The 21,907-nt window shown below is 43.3% G+C and overlaps 1 long non-coding RNA gene across 1 annotated transcript; it reads right to left on the minus strand.

The window, feature by feature from the left end:
• Positions 1–963: 963 nt before the first annotated feature.
• On the minus strand, positions 964–15,087 carry LOC125332023. Its single transcript, XR_007206350.1, has 3 exons — positions 14,781–15,087; positions 11,620–11,626; positions 964–973 (listed from the first exon to the last, which is right to left on the minus strand). It is a non-coding gene; the product is annotated as an uncharacterized LOC125332023 (long non-coding RNA).
• Between the last annotated feature and the right edge of the window lie 6,820 nt (positions 15,088–21,907).

The raw sequence follows: 21,907 nt of genomic DNA on the forward strand, positions 1-21,907 counted from the left end.
GACAGCATCTAATCAGCGGGGGAGCCGGCCAGTGTATAACTTTGCCAAGGACTCTCAGGGCTGCCTGCAGCCAGGTGCTTTCCAGGCCTGCCTGCAGCCAGGGGCCAGTTCAGGGGCTTTTCCTCAGCAACCCTGGGTTACCCAGTCTTTCCAGGGGTATCATATGCCCCTGTTCCATAAGGAATCCCTCTACACATCCCCCATTTTCTTTTTGGGCAACCCAGGCCTGGTCGATGATCTTTCACAGCCCCGCTTTAATGCAAGAAAAAATGCACCCAAATACTATTAAGCCTAATATAACTACAAATAGCAAACAGCAGCCTTCTACTACCAAGGTACGCAGCCATCCGGTGATACCCAGACCCTTAAGCCAATCTCCAGTAGGGTCGCCTGTCTCCCAAAGGTTACGCAGGCTTCTCTTCACCGCATCGGAAACACGCTACTCCGCCCGTCCGGGGACCAGGAGCTGGGCCAGCAGCCCTCGCCCCCTTTTTACTTTGCGCCCCTCCCGTCAGCGCTGTGGCGATGACTTGTCCCTGTTGTTGCAGGACATTCTGCAGCATTGCAGTAAATGCAGCTGTTTGAGACGACTGTTCCGCACGGGTAGCACGCACAAGCATCTCGTCTACTCCTGCTCCCTGGGGCAGTGTGGCAAGAATCGTTTTAGTTTGCCTATTAGCATTTTCAAAGGCAAGGGTCCGGAACATTTGCTCCTGGAACTCTTCAGAGAGCTCAGTTGCATCCTTTAAGGCTGCTGACAAATGGTCAATGAACTGACCATATGGCTCTGACAGCCCCTGTCGGACTCCTGCATACGGGGGAGACTTCTTCTTTTCGGGTACTGACAACAAGGCTTTGTGGGCAAGAGTCTGTGACAACTGATGAATGATTGTGGGCATGGTCAGCTGTGTCACCGTCGCTCCATAAGCCCTGCTCCCAGTTAGCATGTCAGCTTGGAGTGCATACAGTGGGTCTTGTGTGTCACCTTGGTGTTTGCTAGCTTCTTCTTGTGCTAGCTGCTTCCACGTTCGCTCCCAGAGCAGGAACTGTGAGGGGGTTAACAACAATTGTGCGATGCTGATGCAATCATTAGGACACAGGACATCTGCTGTAAAGATAAACTGCAGGATGCTCCGTGTAGCTTCGGACCAGAGGCCGTGCATGGTGACCATTTGCTTGGCTTGTTGCAAGATCTTCCAGTCATGGGGCTCCCACCTTGCAGTGTCCCCCTGTATCAGTACAGGGCAGGCTAGGGCATCTGTGGCTTGCCAATCTCCTTCAATGATTGAGTTACGGACAACTCTGTTCCATCTCCTTCACAATGGATCAGTCCTCGCCATTGGGGCTGACGGAGGCAATGGCTGCACGTCCTCTTGCTGGGAGGGAAGGGCCGTAAGCCCTGTGCCCGGTTCTCCCAATGGGAACGGAGGAATTCTGGTGGCCATCTTGACCGGTGGGTCCACAGGATGCCACGGTGCTGATGGTGTGGTTTCACAAGCCTTAGACTCCAGCGTGTCCTGATGCGTAGACAATTCAGCAAGCTTCTTCATTAATTCATGCATCATCTCTCGGTGCTTCTCCTCCTCTTGGGGCTGACCACTGGCAGCCCCGTCTGGCTCTGGCTCTGCGGGTGACAAAGTCGTAGAGGCTGCTTTGCAGTTGGACGATGATCCACTGTCTGGCAGAGGGGGGTGGCACGCTGCCGTTTTCGGCCGGCAGATAGGACTGCTTGCTTCTCCTCTGCTCACCTGTGCCCTGCCCCCAGAGTCAGGAGACTCTGCTTCCACTTTTGCTACCACAGTTCTCCCTTAGGCTTCTGCAGGGTAACTTCCTTCCCTGTCATGTCCAGCAGCTCCCGCAGCGAGCGTACAGGCGCTGATGTCCCCTTCATCGGTCGACCCACGGTCAGCCCAAAGAATCACGCAACACTGGACTCTGCCCTGGCCTCCGGCCGCTGCTCCATGAGACCCCCCTCTCTTTCTTTTCTGGGGCCACCATCCCCCAGCGCCTCCATGGCTGCCGCAGCCACCTTCCTCTCTGCTTTCATTTCTGCAAGGGTATTAGTCACAGCTCTCCATGTTAATCCGAGAGCTTTAGCTTCTTTACCTTCCTTTCCACCCTCAATTGTGGACTGCCACAGTCTGTTTCCAATTTCCCGCCACTCTTCGGTCGAAAACAAAAGCGAAGTGCATTTCAAAAACCCTTGTTCCCGGGCCCACATAATTAGGGCATAGAGATCTCGATCTTTTACAGTCTCACCTCTCTTAGAGAGAATACTGGCTAGGAGACGAGTTGCAGCCTTGTATTCCATAGCTGTCTTACCTGTGGGGGCCCGCTCGGCCGCGCAAGCTCTGGTCTCCAGCACCACTCAGCTTTTTTGCTGGGACACTCCCGCTCCAGCTCTCCAGGCTCCTCACCTCCGGTGCGATGATTCAGAGTCTTGCCGTGTTTTGGCGAACCACATTTAGGTGAAACAAACCACGTTTAAGCGAAACGCATTTAAGCAAAAACAAACCACATTTAAGCGAAACAATCATTCGACTCCCTGCTTGGGTGCCAGGCGTTAGGGACCGTGTCCGGAGAGCTGGCCAGATAAATGACACGTACACCAATATGAATAAGCATCATTCTCCCGTTATTGTTCAACTATGCCAACTTATATCTACTTTTGCAAAGATTCACGCCCAATCCCTCTAGACAGCCTCTAATCAGTGGGGGAGATGACCAGTGGATAACTTTGCCAAGGACTCTCAGGGCTGCCTGCAGCCAGGTGCTTTGCAGGCCTGCCTGCAGCCAGGGGCCAGTTTTCCTCAGCAACCCTGGGTTACCCAGTCTTTCCAGGGGTATCATATGCCCCTGTTCCATAAGGAATCCCTCTATACTGAATAACGTATAATGTGTGGTTAAACAACAAAGTGATATGACCAGGGAAATTATTGAGCCTCTTCCTTTTCTGATTTCTATTGATGCCAAATTGATTTTTGCCTTTTTTTTTTTTTATGTATTCTCCGTATTCTTTACACATGTATTTGTAGCCTATTATTGTATTTGTAGTCCCAGTACTTTTCCCTGCCTTTTTCCTAGGCAGAAAGACAAAACATATTCCAGAGCTCCAAGCCCTGTGGGGGTACAAGGCCCCTGTGCTATCTTGGTTCTCCCTGGGAACCAAGGTCCAAACCAGCTCTTTGAGACACATTTGCATCAACAGTGTTTAGTCCCTAAAAAGGCTGGGGGAGTGGGGGGGCCAGGATTCAGAGAGGCTTGAACTGGGGGAAATTGCCTTACCACTTATGCCTCTAACTGGTGATTTTTGTCAATTACACTTATTTGCTAAACTTATAAAACTGTATTCACCCTGGGGGGGGGGGTGGGCATTTTGTGGACATTTTCCATATCTGCCCCTGGAGGCCTCCAATAAAGACCAGCCTTTATATTACCTCCTATACCAATATTATCTCGAAAGTGTGTTGTTTTATTACCAGGTTCTTTAAGGCATTACTATTGCTAAAAGAATATGATACATCTTTTCAATATACCACAATTTCAAAGTAGAATTCTGAGAAAAAGATGCCATTATTTTGATGTGTTTGCATTAGTACAATTGACATATTACCAAAAGAGGGGTTTACATTATTTCCATAAGGATCAAATCTTAGATGAGTACTCCCAGTATGAGAGATAAACTCTCACATTTACATATCATGTCTTTGGAAGCACCAGCAATCTGAAACTGCCCAGATGTATTCAAATAAAAAAATAAACATATTTAACAAATTCTTTTTTTAAATTTCTGTAATTACCTGGGGTAAATACTGATTACAACTTAGTACTTTTATGAACCACTTGACCATTGCTACATTTCATTTTAAAAAAGTGCTTAAAGCTAGGGATGAAATTTTCACATCTATTTAGAGATTAGCTCCTGAAACCACATCAGGAATTCGTAATTCCCTTCATAAAACCGTGGAATGGCCTGGATTGGAAGGGACCTTAAAGCTCATCCCATTCCACGACCCTGCCATGGACAGGGATACCTCCCACTATCCCATGGTGCTCCAAATCCTGTCTAACGTGGCCTTGGACACTTCCAGAGATGGGGCAGCCACGGCTTCTCTGGTCACCCTGTGCCAGGGCCTCACCAACCTCATAGAAAAATTTTTTTTCCTAATACCTAGTCTAAACCTACTTTCTTTCAGATTGAAGGCATTTCCCCTTGTCCTGTCACCACATGCTCTTGTCACAGGTTGAGCTCTGGGTGGGAAGCCAAGACAAGAGGTCATGAATTCTGTGAAATGAATATGTGCAAAACACATGTATGTAACTTTATAAATACTCTTAATCCATTTCTTAGACCCACATTACCTGTGGTAGTCTGATCATTACCTCAAGTCTTGCAGATCGCTTCTACTAAAATAAAAAATTAATTATAAGTATCATAATACAATATGAATTATTTGTAAAAAATAAAGTCATGATGGCACAAAAAACCCTAATGAGAATTTGACTTTTTTTAATGCAAGTATTACTTACTACCTCACATTCTGGGTAGTATTACTATGGCTATAGAAGAAAAGAGGAGGCCCAGTTCTAAGGAGGAATAACTAAACATAGCTACTTCATTGTCCTGGGTTGCAGTGCATTCTATCACCATCCTCATGAGCTGTTGAAACCAGGTGGGGAAGTGTTTCCTTGCCTCCTCCCTCCAGGCTATCTTCTGATTAATAGCCCATCAATGCCATGCTGCATGACTCACAGATAACTCCCTCTGGACCATCTTCTGTTAATGAGCACATCAATGCCTGGCCTCATGACTCATTACCCCATTGTGAGATGCTCCACCCAGAGGGAGGAACCAAGCATTCCATCCTGGATATAGTCTGAGATTCTGAACACCAGAGACAACCCTTTCCACTGGATTTCCAGAGGACAGGATCTACATAGCCACCTTCCAAGGAAGAGCAGCCCCTTCTACAGGATCACTGCCTCAAGAGAACCACATCCACCACTTCAGGAGGACTGCAGCCACCATCTTATCGGACTGCTACCGCCACCCTGACTAACAGGGTGTCAGGTCATATCTTGACTCTGTCAGTTTGGACCAGTGTTTTCTGTCTTTTTTTTTTAAATTTCCCCATTAAATTTTTATTCTGACTTGGTGCCTCCCACTGGTTTGTTTTCAAACTAGTACATTCGTTTACAGAACTGTCCACCTGAAAAAGTGCTGTAACATGTCCCTGCCAATTTAAGCACTAGTGTAACCTAGGGAACTGAGCTAAGCTTGACAACCTCAACACCAGTATTTACTTTTTCTTTGTATGCTTCCTTTTTAATGGTCTGTTTCTGTGGACAGAAGTAAGCATGTAAACATACAGATATGCAAGAGTCTGGCATTTCAAAATGAATATATGTGCTATCCAGGCTCTTGTTACTTGCTGGAAGAAACTCCTAAAACATAGGTACAACTACATCCAATGTAATCCTTAAATGAGTTTGTTCATCAAAAGAGAGATGTAAAAACTTATTAACGACTGGCTTGACAATGATAATATCTTTATAGCTAATTGTATAAGAACATACTATTCTAGGAAATTAAATCACATAAATCCAGGATATATTCCTGCCCATATCTAAAATGGATGGGCAAGGGTATTTGTCAGATAATGAAATGCTCTTAAAACTAGCAATACATTTTGCATCTCTTCATCAAACTAATGACCAAATAAGAGCTCAGTACCTTTAAGGTTAACTTTTTACAACTTGCATCTGTATCCCATATAGCTACGGTTCTGTCATATATGCCGGATACAAGTGATGCTGACATGTAAACTCTGAAAACCATATTTTAGCTTTGCTTTGTCATACAGACTAATAAAAAAGGTTCCTTCTAACAGAAAGTTAAGAACTTATTAAAAAAAAAGAAAACTAAATAATGAGCTATTAGTCATGCCCTATCAAGACAGTAGTTGTTCCTTTAGGCTACTTCATAATATTTGTAATTTTGTAAGTATTAGCACATACATTTCGCAAACACTCAGTGTGTTGGTTTGAAAGACAGGTGTCTGCCAGGGAAGTGGGAATTCCCTTGGAATGGAGAACATGACCCCCTTCTCCCCAAATTATTATAACTTGAAATTGAGGGGCTTTCAGGTAAAGATATGGGAAAAGGAATAACAGTTCTTTACTTATATATATATATATATATATATATAAATAAAAAGGCAAACAAACAACAACATCACTAACAATGAACAGAAAAAAACCAGGAACCCAGCGCCGCCTCTCCCGGCCGCAGCCCTTTCCCCTGGGTGCAGCTCCGCTCGCGGCCGCCAGGGGCGCTGGTGGCTCCCGGCCGGGCAGGGCGGGTGCGATGGTTCCCCCGCGCCTGCAGGGGGCGCTGTGGCGCCAGCTCGGCCGCCTCACTGCAGCTGGTTAATGGCTGGCTCAGCTGGCAGGAGAGACGGAAAAGGGGCTTCCTCTACAAATTCACGGCGGGCAGCCGGTCCCGGTGCCCCTCCGGAGAGCGAAATGGGCTGTAGCAGGAACCTCAGAGTGGCAGCCTGGAACGGCAGGGTGGGCACACCCAGGGTGGCAAACAAGGTGTAGCAAAAACTCCAGAGCCGTGCCAGGAGCCGCGGGATGTCCGGGCAGGCACCGGATGTCAGGTTAAAATGTAGCGCAAAACCCGAAGCAGCGGCGGAAAGCAGCGGGGCTGGGCAGTGGCAGCCCGGTTTCTGCAAGCAGCTGCTGCACACAGCCAGGAGATGCTCCCTCTGGGAAGGGGAGAGTGGGTCAGGGTCCCCTTCCCAGTGAGCTCGGGTGTTGGAAAAGGTCCCAGTTCAACAGCTGCTCTTGTGAGCAGAAGCTCACCCACGGTAGGAGAAACAGTGAAGGACAAAAACTCCACAGTGGCAGCGAATTCTCTGGGCACCAACAGTCTGGCTCCAAAACCGCACCTGTCCACTCTGATCCCGAGACCAAGAGAGCGAGGAGCTGAGCCCAGCCCCCTGACCCCCCAGCCAAAATCTTGCGGTATCTGCACTTCCAAGGGAAAGCCCCTCAGCTAAGAGACTGCAGTCAGCTGCACCCTTCCCCCTCCTCCTCTTCCCAGCCACATCTTTTGTCTCCCAAGTATCATTGTTACCATCTCTTAGGCAACAAATGGGAGAAAATTCCCTGAAAGAAAAAAAAAAAAAAAAAAAAAGGAAAAATCCTAACCTCCAACACACAACTAAATGGAAAAAAATACATAATAATTTTATTGGCTTAGAAAATTAGGGAGATATCTTTTTAAAAAATTAAAATACAGGTAATACTTTCAGAATTGTTAGTTCAACTGTGAATAAAAACAAAGAAGGAGAGTTCAGTGCAGAAAGAATGCTTTCAGGTTCAATATTCACAAGGCTATCTGTTGTATGTCTCCAAGCCACAGGTACATTTTTCCCTACAGGACTGCTATCCAGTTACTTGAGTTGCCTAACTCAACAGGCACCGTTAGGGTGTGACCCAAGATTAACCTGCTGGCAGCAGTATAGGAGTCATCTGCAGTACAGCATTCAGATCAGAAGTTGCAAAAGAAAACAGCCAGCTATATCACAGTGTAGAAATTCATATGAGCCCCTTGCAGTGAAGAGAAGAGGAGCTGTTCCAGAACAGCAGTGGTTTGCAGTAACACTTTTTTCATATTGTGGAGGGAGCAAGAGTTGTCTCTGATCCAGTAATGAAACTAGGGCGGTAAGAAATAGCTCCCCACTGCTTCCACTCAGACACAGGTAAAGGAAGCAATCTGATTATTTCTCTTTATTAATCCAAGCATCAGAGACATCAAGTTACGGATACCAAATTGTCTTGCTATAGAATCATAAGTACCATCTGCTTCAAATATGGCAGTTCATGTGCTCCATCAAAGCAGCTGAGAATATCCATTAAATTTTTCAGATGTGTATTACTGCCATGTGTGGTTTGGGCTGTGGGTACTAAAAAATACATACACATTTTCCTAATTATTACAGATCAGTACAATATTTACTGAAGGAGTTTTTTTCTAACCAGCTAATGTTAGGAGAATATCTGTGAGTGCTACATTAATCTTCTAACATGGTGCTGTGCTTTTACTCCATTATGTTCTTACTATACTTCTTGATGGATATATCAATTAAGCAAGTGTTCAAGTTGTCTCATTTAGACAGAACCCAAACCATCACTTTCTCATTATTAAACGTGTTTTTCTGCAAATGATGAATTAATTACCTACATGATTAGAGTGGTCACTCATGGTGTATCTGAGATGTCCTGCAGATAGGCGTTGAGATACATCACCCACTATATACCTCTCTGTCTTGGCTAAAAAGAGAGGAACTAACAGAATCCTCAAGTCCTTGGTTTAAGGAAACAGGTTAATGACATTAAAATTCTCCTGTCTTTATATCCCATATTTTTAAGCTTTTGTCCCAGGATGCTGTGCACAAGTAATGACTATCAGCAGCAAAACAGCAATCTCACAGAGCATTGCTGCCCCCTGACACACAGATGAAGAACAATGAAGAATACAGGAAGAGTGAGCTTTTGTAGCCACTGCAATCTGTCAAAGAGCATCCTGCAAATTTGTGATCCCTGTCTCCATCCAGCAAAGCATCAGAAGCATATTCTGAATTTTAATCACACGAATAGTTCTGTGAACTCTCTGGAGCTCCTTACGATCTCACATCCAGCAAAGGCTTGAAGCCTTATTGAAAGGTCATTTTGCAGGACTGAACCCAAGTTATTAAGGAACAAATGACCAGGTAGTTTCTGTGTTAAAAGCAGTTTAACGACAAATTGTTTAGCAGCTACAACACACCTGCATTTTATTACATGCATTTATAACATACATTACAAAAACCAAAAAAAAGCTACCCATTTTTCATTAAATAAAAAGCATCCATCTACCTCTATGCATAAATTTCAACTCAAATATTCAGAGGAAAGATATTTTAAAAATCTAGATTAAAGTCCAGTTTTCAAAGCAGTCCGAAAAGAAATCTGGATGTTCCAGAACGCTAGTGCTTCCTGAAATCTACAGAGGGGAAAAAGATTATGAGCATCTCTTGCAGGAAACAATGCTGTAGTCACTGCAATTTAAAAGAAACCTCGCAGTGTTTTAGATTGAATGTCCCATCCTATCCAAAGTAATTCCTAATTCTTCAAAGACAATTTTATTATAGTGTCTAGAGGCAGACTCTCTGTGATTATTGCTTTAAGAATGCAAAGGTAAATTGGTTGAGTTTATTTAATGCTGTCGATATTCTTAAGAGTTGATTTGACATCTCTGTTGTTGCATCCTTCCTTCTTAGAATTGTAACAATGCCCTAAATTGACATAATGGTTTTCCTGTGTGGCTGACTTCAAAGCGAGCTTACTGGGTGAAGACTCAGGAGATCATGCTGAGCAAGGCTTCTGGCACTGGGAATGACCTTCTTCAAAAGCATATGAGGAAAAATGATATGGAAAAAACATCTCCTGATAGTGTCACCTAGAATTCTAACTGTAACAATCCATTTGGTGCACTTTTTGTTTTTAAATCTAAATGAATTACCATCAGGCTCTGATTCACTGGAGCTAACTTTACATTTGTATGGCTGCTTATATATTCTGAAGACAATTCTTAAGGAATGTCAAACTCACTGACCTGAGTGGAAGCCTGTCTCAGTTTTGAGACAAATTTCAGGAGAAAATACCCTGGAATGAGCATTTGCTCTACCAAAAAAGGGCTTCAGTAACTCCTTTTTCTTCTGCCAATGAGAGAAATGGATACCAGAGGGTGAAAGTGAAAAAAACCTGTTTATTAACAAAAAAATAAAGGCACAGAAAAAGAAAGAAAAAAACCTGAATAAATGCTAGATATTGAAAGTGTGGATGGAACTTTACGCCCAGGAGCCCAGCGCCGCCTCTCCCGGCCGCAGCCCTTTCCCCTGGGTGCAGCTCCGCTCGCGGCCGCCAGGGGCGCTGGTGGCTCCCGGCCGGGCAGGGCGGGTGCGATGGTTCCCCCGCGCCTGCAGGGGGCGCTGTGGCAGGGGGTCCGGCCATGTTTCTCCACATCTGCAATGGCTGAGGCAGCCGGCAATAGAGATGGAGAAGGCGCTTCCTTTACAGACTCACAGCGGGAGCCGATCCTGGTGCCCCCTCTGGATAGCAAAAGGAGCTGTAGCAGGAACCTCCGGAGAAGCAAGGTGGAACTACAGGGCGGACTTACTCGGAGGTAGCAAGCAAGAGGCAGCAGAAGCTCCGCAGCTGTAGCTGGACCCACGGGTCCTCCTGGCAGGTGTGAAAAGCTACAGTGGAGCACAAACCTGGAGCAATGGCAGGGGTACGGCAGGCATTGGGCAGCAGCAGCCTGGCTCTCGAACACGGCGGGGGAAGGGTCCCCCGGGATTTCTCACCAGCGCTGGCTGGTCCTTAGGGTCCAGGCTGTGTGGAGGGTGGGAGGGCAGCCCCTGGTGGGAAAGCAGGGTGGTCTCCGGTACTGGCGCAGCACGCACTGGCTCTGGGCTTCCTGACAGCAGAGCAGCAAAAGAAGCCAAGGCAGCAACCCCAGTCACAGTACCGCAGGAAAACAAAAAAAAAAGAAGCAGGCAAAATCCACAGAAAGCAGCAATATCCCCAGTCAGCGGTACCAGCCACGTGTGTCCAGTTGAATAGCCCGTGCCAAAAAGAAAGGGCCTGCCCCTCAGCCTGCCCCAAACTCCCTCCGGAAGCCCCGGGCTGGCTCCCATTCATCACGATAGTCCTGGAGCCAGGGAGGAGGGGGGGTGAGGCGGAGAGAGAAGCCACCCGAAGCACAAACAAAACAAAAACAGATCAAACCCCCCCCAAATTATGAGATAATAAACCATCTCCAAGACAAAGCCTCACAGAACTGAGGTCTCAGTAGCAAAATTACCTTCAAAGGAAAATTATTGTTCAAAAAACAATCACTGTTCAGTGTAATTTTGGCCCGTTATCTCCTTTTTATAAGCATATGCTAAAGAACCCTAGGTTTAATGTCTTACAGATGAGTCTTTTTGCCTTTCTTAAGTAAGAATCTTCAAACAGAATGAAATTAATTAATTTTCTCAATTTTTTTTTATAACACATTTTTACAAAATCAAGAGCTGCATTAACAAGATGTAAAAGTCATAAATCTTGCCTTGGATATGTGCTGTTATTGTTGGATGTATTGCATCAAAAACATCCATGGTATTTTCTTTGTCTGAACCAGATACCCCATACTTCTTGTCACAGGAAATATTACATGAAATTACATCTTCATGTTCTACTGTCCACTAAAGAGAAAATAACAATGCTTGAGGGTTTGAGAGAGTTTTATGGCAGACTTTCTATAACCTATAAGCAGATTAGGAAAGAAATCCTTAGTACCTTGTTTTGGTAAAAGCTGATTGCTGTCTTTAAATCAAATTCTTCTATTTTTTCATTAGTAATAAACTTAGAATTAGACAAGGACACCCTGTTGAAATATTAAAATGTTAATTTAATCAATCTTAAATAAATCTTCTGAGATGGATTATTATTATCATACCCATTTGTATATGAAAAAAGCGAGACATGCTCATATTCAGACTTACCTGAGAGCAAGCAATCAGCAACACCAAAACTAGAATTGAAATCAAGCCTACTTACCCTAATTATATTTTATTGTGCTAACAAAGAATGTTTGTTTTCTTATTTCTCAATAACAAAGCAATAAATAGAAATTTTGCAGTTGTACCTTCTGCAAGATGCATTTAAAAGGATATATACAAGTATTCTTCAACATTTAATTCTGACAATGGTTTAACCTTCTCACATCCACTAACTGAAAGTAGATTCTTAATGGCTACAGCAAAAATTATTGCACAGCTTAGTTGAAAAAGGGATTATTTATATTTCAGATATAAACTAAGAATAAAAATGTCATGTATGTAACTTTCAGTGCAAGCAGTCAATTCAATTTCATTTCATCATCACAATATATTTCATTACTTCTAACATTAGAATAAATATGAAGAATAAATAACCACTGAATAATAGCCATATGAAGCCATTATGAATATTTCTTTAATGAATGTGAACTGTTCACATCAGTAGGGTTTTTTTGATTTTCAGTAGTTATGTTGCTGGGTAACCCTTTTCCACAAATGCTGCATTAAACATCAAAGCTATTCAATAAAGTTTACTAAAAGTGGCAGGTTTCCATTAAATGGGGCAAAATTTTTCCCCTCATGCATTTTTATTCAAATATTCCCAGATATCCAAAGTAATATTTATATTGAAGGTCACTAGATGTGAAAAACATTTTAGTAACATTTTCTCTTTTTATTTTATGAAGTGCATAACCTATCACTTTTACATATTTCATCTGAGAAATTTGACTTGTTAACAAACAACTAAAAATACAACTATATTACTAAAATTTTTTTATTTTTTCCATGTGTGCATAATTCCTGCAACCAACACAATCTCTGCTCCTAAATAGAAATACATAAAGCACAAGACCACATGAAGTTTATGAACTGGCAGCATTTTTGATTGGAAAATTGTTTCACAGAGCTGTACACAATGGTATTTTACTTTCTGCTCAGCAATTTTAAAAAATATACACAATTGCAATACACAGCATAGCATGTGTACTATTTAGTGATCAAAAAACATATCAGTTAACATTGCAATCTGATAAAAATTGATTTAAAGTATGATTTAGGAATAAAATATGCCAGAAATAGTATCAGTGGAGGCACTACATGGCTACTTAACCAAATGTTAATATATGCTGCAGTTATTTTAATTATTATTATGTCCACAGATTGACACTGGATCAGGATACATTTCTTCTTTAATTGACAAGACAGGTTTAATGGAAAGGCTATGGAATAGAGAAAGAGAACTTTTCTGAAGGTATAAATCTCACTGACAAACAATTCCCTGAACGTTGGCTAATTCAATGTTGTTCTTTTATATAAGTGATATATATTTATATATAACTTTCAGAACATAGGGCAATGAGACTTCCAGCCCTGTGGAACTCGGAAGCAGATTTAGACAAGTCCTTTGCCCTGAAAGAGGCTACAAACTATCAAACTATTCCAACATGCATTTAAAACAACAAAAAGATTCCTGTTTGATTCAGCAGACATAATATGCAAAACAGAAATGATTTAAGAGATCCTCTATAAATTTTAGATGAGAACAAGGTGAGATTTATGGTAGTTCATGTGGATGAAGGAAGCTGGTGGTAAACAGTCTGCTAGCAGAGCATGCATAGGATAAATGATTGTGCAAGGATGGAGAAAAGTAGGAGCATGGAGGAAGGGAGTTACAAGACAACACTGGAACACGCTTGGAGCTGTGACCTCTACCCTGGGAAGGCTGTTCGAGTGCCTGACCACTCATTGGGGGAGAAATCTTTTCCTGACAGCCAACCTAAACCTCTCCTGATTCAGCTTCATGCTGTTTGCTCAGAGTCCTGTCCCTGGTCACAGAGAACAGAGATTGGTACTTGCCCCTGTGCTGCCCCTGGGGAGGATGTTGAAGAGCTCAGTGAGGTCTCCCCTCAATGTCCTTTTCTCCAGGCTGAACACATCAAGCGCCCTCAGCTGCCCCTCATAAGGCCTCTGCTCCAGACCCTTCCCCATCCTCATGGCCTCCTTTGCACACTCTCCAATGGCTTAATGTCTCTCTTATGCTGTGGCTGGTGATGCTGGGCCTGATGCCCCCAGGACAGGGATGTCCCTCCTGGCTGCCAGGGCACTGCTGACTCAGATCCAACTGGCCATCGACCAGGACCCCCAGGTCCCTCCCCACAGCTGCTCTCCAGCCTCTCATTCCCAGTCCATCCACGCAGCCAGGGGTGCCCCCTCCCAGGTGCAGAATCCAGCACTTGCCTGTGTTAAACTTCCCATGGTTGGGGATTCTCCATCTCTCTCATTTGTCTGGGTCTCTCTGTAGGGGTTTTCTGCCCTCAAGGGAGTCAACAGCTCATCCCAATTTAGTGTGACCAGCAAACTTCCTTAGTGTTCTTTGAGCCCTGGGTCCAGGTTGTAATGAAGATGTTGAAGAGCACAGGGCCGAGGATGGAGCCCTGCAGAACCCCCCAGGCCCCCAGTCTGATGTCACCCCAGTCAGTGTCACCCTTTGTGCCCAACCCGTGAGCCAGCTGCTCACCCATCCCATGGTGTGTTCATCCAGCTGAACACTGGGCATTTTGTCCAGAAGGATCCTGGGAGAGACAGTATTGAAAGCTTTACTGAAATCCAAAATGATTACATCTACTAGATTACATCTACCCAGGTGGGTTACCCTGTCACAGAAGGAAATCAGGTTTGACAAGCAGAACTTTCCTCTCATGGAGCCATGCTGGCTGTGACTGATGACTGTGTTGTCCTCAAGGTATTTTTCAATACTTTCCAGTAATCTTTTCCATGATATTACCAGTCACTGAAGTGAGACTGACAGGGCTGTAGTGCCCTATTCCTTCTTTTTAATACCAGCTGAAATAGAGTTCTTCCCCTATCACACACAGACTTCTATTTATCTCCTTCCTATCACAGCAGTTTTCACCAGAAATTTCTTGAAAAGAGTTCTCCTTAGACTCTCACATCCATGTCCATACCTAAATCCTAGCAAGTCTTTATTCATAAATTATGTGGCTTTCCATTTTCCTTCACATAATTAAAACTCAGGCTCTCAAGGCCTGCCATTCCTATATCAGTTATTGCAACATCATTTTCTTCATGAGTGCAGCCTCCCATTCTTGTATTCATGTGCAACACTCCTCCACCAGTATCTTGGTTTGAAAGACAGGTCTCTGCCAAGGAAGGTGGGAACCTCCCTTGGAGTGGAAAATATGACCCCCTTCCCTCCAAATTATTTTAACTTTGAAATTGAGGGGTTTTCAGGCAAAGATACGGGAAAAGAAATAACGGTGCTTTACTAATATGTATGACAAGGCAAACAAACAACAACAATGGTAGCAACAACAAACAAAAATCCCCAGAAAACCCAATAACCATTCTCTTCCCCCTCTTTAAGCACGTTCCCCTTTGGCACAGTCCCGGTCACAGCTGGCAGGGGTGCTGTGCGATGACTCCCCCGCAACTGCAGGGGCACCGTGGCGCGAGGCTGGAGACCACGCGGTTAATGGCAGCTGTAATGGTAGAGGCAGGCACACCCAGGGTGACAAACCAAATGTAGCAGGGACCCAGCAGCCCTAGCAGGAGCTGTGGGGAGTTGGGCAGACACGGGGTGTTGGGTTAAAGTGTAACGAAAATGCCGGAGGCAGGGGCAGAAAACAGCAGGGCAGGGCAGTGGCAGCTGGGCTTCTCTGCAGCAGCTGCTGCACGCAGTAGGGGATGATAGACAGAAAAGACTCCACAACTCAAAAGTTGCAAAGTACGTATGTTTTAATCAGCTAAGGTGCACGGGGGAATCTCTCCTCCAAAGACATGCGCACGTTCAGTGGCTCTTGGCTTAGTATTTATCCAGTTACAAACTACATATGCATCAAATTACAAAATATGTCTATACATATTCATTGCCTGTCCCTGCTTCATATTATAATTAGCTCTAAAGTTATTAACATATCGTGTGCTTGCGCAGTGCCACCTGGTGGTCGCAGGCTGGGGTCTCTGGGATGAAATAAAGGTCTTCCTCAGATGAAGTAAGTACTCGGGCTGAACTTTTTTACCTCGCCTTCTTAAGCATGCTCTCTGAGTTCCTGGCCCAAGTCCAAACTTCAGAGCTGGTTTGGGCTGGTTTCAGGGTCCGAGCAGGATCTTCGGTCACGGTTTCTTCCCCTTGCCAATGGTCCTGCATCCTCCCCTTATCCTCTCTTATATCCTTCCCTTCCCTTTGCCTGGCACACGCAATGAGTGTTAAGCAAGCAATATACATTGTTGAGCAAGCAGCTGCAAAATTTAGCAATACGAGCAATACCACGGTCAGTAGTTAACTCTTAAAATTCTAAGCCCCCTGTATCAGGGAGACGCACCCTCCGGGAAGGGGAAGGGGTTCAGGGTCCCAGGTTTTTCTCCTGAGGCACCCAAGTAGATGGTGTCAGGAAAATTAATTCACAAACGCCAGAGGTTTATGTCCAAAAAGGAGACAGAGAAGTCCTGTAACTTTATTTGAATAAAGGGAGAGGCCATGGGCATTTCCCATGGGGTTTCTCGAATTGTTGGGGGATGCAACCCCCTTTTTATCCTAATTCCTGGCTGCAGCACCCTCTTCCCCACTGGCTGAGGTACTCAGAAGGTACAGACTTCTCAAATCGCCTATTCTATGCCCCCCTCTGATATGCACCCCCCTTTTTGTTATATAAAAGAATAAAACCTATTAATAATTCTATTAAGTCTTTGTTCTTTTTCTCTAGGTTCAGGAATGCCTTGGCTGAGCAACAGTCTGGGTTGATTAGTAACATCTTCTAGAACTGAGAGTTTTCTTCTCTTACTTCCCTATCTCTAAGCTCCTAGCCCTATCTACAAGCAGATTCGCATGGTCTGTTTGTAAAGACACATTCATCTTATTCCTTTCAATGGTCCTTTCCAGTCAGATCCGGTGTTAATAAGGTCCCAGTTCAACAGCTGCTTTTCCAAGCAAAAGCCTCACTCATGGTAGGAGAAAACAGTAATGGGCTGGACTCCGCGATGGCGGTGAATTCTTCCACAGTAGCAGCAGCTTAAGCGTTTCCTCTGATCCGAGAGCAAGAGGAGCCAAGCCCAGCTCCTCGACCCCAGCCAAAATCTCGAAGTATCTCTGCCCTTCCAAGAGAAAACTCCTCAGCTACTAGAGTGCAGCTGCATCCTTCCCCCCAACTAGGCCACTTCTTTTGTCTCCTAAGTAGCAGTCATTATCATCTCTTAGCAACAAATGGCACAAAATTCCCTAAGAGAAAGGGAAAAAATGGAAAAATCTTAACCGCCAACACACAGATTCCCCTCCAATGTCTATTTTATGTCCTTCCCTGTTTTTTCATTGATTCCTCATTCTCAGTCACAAATACAAGCTCTTGTCTTCAAATACAAAGCTCTGTGATTTAGTCTCAGATATTCATCTCCCTTCTGCCTTACCTCTGATGCCATCCTTTGTCATTTAGTTGTTACATTTTCAAAATTTATGGGGTTCCCTTTGCTGTCCTTCATGATTTGAAGGATTCACCTATAAATATCTGGAAATCTCTCTCATAATAGAAAATCCCACTTGAACATCTGTTTTGTTTTGATACAGGAGCAATCAACAGATTGCTGAAGTGCTGAGATAATGACCTATACTGAATTACTGGCTCATTTATCATAGAATCATTTGGGTTGGAAAAGACCTCTAAGGTGATGAAGTTCAACCAATTACCTACTGCTGCCAGGTCCACCAGTGAACCACATCCCTTAGTGCCACATCTACAATACCAGTCCCTCTGGGTATGATTACACCACCACTGCCCTGGGTAGCCTGTTATAATGCTTGACAAGTCTTTCCATGAAGAATTTTTTTCAAATATGCAAATTAGGCCTCCCATGGGGAAACCTGAGGCCATTGTACTTCCCCATCATCGCCTATCTATTTACCCTGTTACACACAGAGTTTTAAGTGATTTCAGGAAAACGGCTATCTTCTTGTTGTATCTGTATGACATTCAAAACATAATGCAATCCTAACCCATAAATAAAGCTTTGAAGTAACGCATCAAAAGCAGCATGGCCAGCAGCTCAAGGAAGGTGATCCTGCCCCTCTACTCTGCTCTGGTGAGATCCCATCTGGAGTACTGCTTCCAGCTCTGGGGTCCTCAGCACAGAAAAGGCATAGAGCTACTGGATCAGGTCCAGGGGAGGTCACCAAGATGCTCAGAGGGCTGGAGCAGCTCTGTTACACAGAAAGACTGAAATAATTGGGATTGTTCAGCCTGGAGAAGAGATGCTTTGGGGTGACCTAATTATGCCTTTCCAGTACCTGAAGCGAGCTTGCAAGAAAGATGTAAAGAGATTTACAAGGGCCTGAAGTGACAGGAAAAGGGAAAATGGCTTCAAACTAAAAGATGGTGGGTTTCAACTGGATATTAGGAGGAAGTTCTCTGCTGTGAGGGTGGTGAGGCCCTGGCCCTGAGGACCTTGGCCCTCAGGTTACCCAGAGAAGCTGTAGCCGCCCCATCCCTGGAAGTGTCCAAGGCAAAGTTGGACAGGGCTCGGAGCAACCTGGGATAGTGGAAGGTGTCCTGCCCATGGTGGGGGGGTGGAACTGGATGATCTTTAAATCTCCTTCCAACCCAAACAATTCTATGTTTCTATTAAGTTCTATAGTAAAACAAATAAAAACATGAATCAAGATTTACAAATGGATCATGGTGCCCACCTGACTGTAAGCATCTAACACAAAAACCCATGAGGACTGCTGACACACAGAGTAACTCACATTTCAGAGTATCACAGGATCAGTCATCATACCTTCACCTAGGTAAACCATCTTCCATTTCCATGATTAACCCAATTATTTCAATCAGATTTTTGTTTGCCTAAGTACAAAGATATTTTAGAATCAGTTAGAAAGTAGGCAATGTAAACTCCCTTCATGATGTGTTCTTACATTTGTCTTCAATATGAGAATAAAGTCTTGTACCTCTGACTACAACTGCCCTTTTTGCCATCAAGCCTCAGATCCAGAGCTGCTCCCTCACAAGGACTTTCACTACAAGGAGCTATCCTGCTAACTTGGCAGCTCTTGATAACAGACAAAACTTGAAAGTAAATTTATTTTTAACTTTTTCACTTATTTTTTCAGTGTGTGTCAATGTACTAACTGACACCAGAATGATTAGGAATGTCTCTAAGATCAAAGAAAAAAAATAGATCAAAGCTACTGCGTGTTCTTGTTCTATCAAGCCAAAAAAATCTTGCAGTCAAAACTACCCTTCTAGACTTACCCAGTCTTTGTCTGCTGCATGCACTATTAATCTTTGTTTTCAAAAAGGTATGTGGACTGTCAGTTCACAGAGACACTGTTTGTTGTCAAGAAGAACTTCAAATGCTTTCTCACTACAGCCAGTCATTTGGTATCTACTCTTTCAAAGGGAAAAAAGGAGAACGCCAGAGTGAAAATTGTCAGGGCTGGCCTAACCCCCCATGATCCAAATCCACCATACTCTCCTGAATTCTAATTGCGTCATCTGTTCCTGTAGGGGAGGAAATTAGGCTTGTCTTAATAAATTTTACATAATCTTGCCTATACATTGCTGTCAGAAAGTTCCCAATATTCAGGCAAATACTTTGAGATAGATTCTGAAAAATAACTATTGCTCAACAAGTGTTAAAGAAAACTTCCTTAGATAAAAATTACAAAGATAAAATTTCTTAAACAGAAATTAGATGCTCCGGGCAAGTGGCACATTATCATTCCAGCAAAAAGAACATTCATGGATTTACTGTACTTGAAAAAAATTAATGGATTATCTTCTTATTTTCTGGTCTTGATTTCAGTTTCCTTATATGTAAGAGAGCTGAATAGCATTTCGCTAAAGACAGAAAAATGAAGTTCCACTTCTGAGTTCAGACAAAGCAGGAAAGTTTGGAACTCTCAATCTGACAGTTATTAAACTATAAATGTCATGACTAACACACTGAGACACTTACTTTTATATGTCCAATCAACAATATATGCTTACAGTTGCCACGTGCTGATTTACTTCAGATCTCATCATTAGAAGATGTGACTTTTTTCCTTCTAGATTTCCTGGTTTCTTTGAGCTAGCCATCCACAGCTCTTGGATAACGTAATGCTGAACTTTGTCTGGACTTTTTATGCTTTTGGGCTTCTTGGGCTTTTTCAGTATGCCTGGAAAAAGTTTTTGGTTATAGTAGAAACCTAGCACTGCACAGCAGGAAATCAAAATTTTACATACTTCATTAAACTATTTCATCTGAATTCATATGACATTAATGCACTACTACTCATTACCAATTCTTAGATTAAATCATGACTGCTTAATGTATGCCAGATCTCAACACCTGCCATCTGCTTAGCACAGATACAGCCATTTGCTTGCATAGCACTCACAGGTTCACATAACTCTATGTCTCCAAGCTATCTTAATAGACTTAATTTAGATTTGATCACCTGGAATGTGTACACTTTCCCAATTCAGGTCTCACCATTCCTCTCCCCAGGGTGAATGGAGTTTTAGAGAAACCCAGCCAACTACACAAAACTCAAGAGGAGCAAGAAAAGAGTGCATGTCAATTGAGATTGAAATACAAGGAAAAAGACAGTGACAAGTATGAAAACATGGCAATGGTGGTAACAACTGTCCCACCCCTGACTTCTCCTACTCCCCAGTCACGTACATTAACAAGTCAAAAAAAGGAACTTTCAGGATAACAAGCAACCTTTGTGTATCAACTTTCACATTTTAAAATATTAATAAACTAGAGATCTTAGTGTATGCAACATGTGCTTACAATAGTCACCCTTTAATGCCAACGTGTTCTAAGCATGAAATAGGTGTTCTCCTATTAACTGTGATTGCAAAAACATTTACAGCCACTATTTTTAAACTTCGGTAAAATACCTTCAGAAGGCTCCATGATGATTCAGTCAATCTTCATGCCTGTATAACATTCTTGCCTAACTTCAGCTTTGAGATTCCTTGTTTTTTTTAATTTGTTGTTGCTGCATTCATAACATACGAAGAGCTTCACTGCCTAAGAACATGAAAGTATTTTTGTGTCTTCAAAGCAAAAATGGCAGGAGCTCACATTATCAGTGTCCTCCCAGAATTTTAAATGGAATCTGTAAAGAAACAATGTTTAGGAATAGTTTTCCTTGAGATTATTTTTGACAGTTTAGTCCATGAGGGGGAGTATGAAAGCAGGAACCATAGGAGAATGTATCCTAAATTCCACTTGACTGAGCAAAGTTCACATCCTTGGTACTACCTTGGAGCAGATTTACCGAATCTGGTTAAGAAAATGTTGATGGATGGGTATATTGCATTTTTATTTTTCTGGAGGTTTGTTTTGGTTTGTTTTCCAACTCTTCTTCCACTCAAAAAAAAAAAATCTTTAAATCTCAGGAAGTCTCTCAAGTCTTTCAAACACTCGTTTCCTTGATTCTAGTCCACCAAAACGCAGCACATCAAGCTCTTAGGCCACACGTTTTAACCAAGACTGTTACAAATTTTGGCAAAGATATTTTGAAAAGTCATTTCTTCACTCATTTGGGAGTTTGCTCGTGACTGTCAAGCATGTGTTTGTGTGAACAGAACTAACAAACACCAGCTGCTATAAGCATTAACCACACACAAAGGGACACAAAGCTTTTCATCCTCAGACTGCCCCGTGGGCGTGGGGCCTGCCCCAGCCTGCTTGCCTTTCCCGGACCACTTGAACGAGCCAATTCCTGCCAAGGCTCCAAGCTGGCCCCAGAGCTGCTGCCCACCACCTCTGGGCAGCTCAGTATTATTTCATGGCTCATATTTAAATTATTCTGCAATATGACAATTGCGGACAAAAAGTAGCATGAACAGTTTTCTTTGTAACTACATAAAGTGAGGCAGATTATAATCATCGTACTAATGTTTTAGCACATTAGCCATAATAATTTGTGTGAAATGAACTGCGCAGGGCCAGGACTTGGACTTGATGATCCTGATGGGTCCCTTCCAACTCAGCATATTCTGTGATTCTATCAAAGGTTTAGAGCAGCTATAGTAAATGTTAGACAATTTGGAGAGGCATAAATAATACCTGGATACTCAAAAACTGCAATGCGAAATTCTGCATTGGATTCAATAAAAATACGTGCACCCAATAAAAATTCTACGTTGCTTTAGTTTTAACTTTCTAACTTAACTCAGACTGAAACTGATTTTCCAGCGTTTTAGAGGTCCTAGGCATAAAAAATTATCACTATACAAAGC

This window comes from Corvus hawaiiensis, chromosome 12, assembly GCF_020740725.1.
Source record: "Corvus hawaiiensis isolate bCorHaw1 chromosome 12, bCorHaw1.pri.cur, whole genome shotgun sequence".
Taxonomy (NCBI): Eukaryota; Metazoa; Chordata; class Aves; order Passeriformes; family Corvidae; genus Corvus; species Corvus hawaiiensis.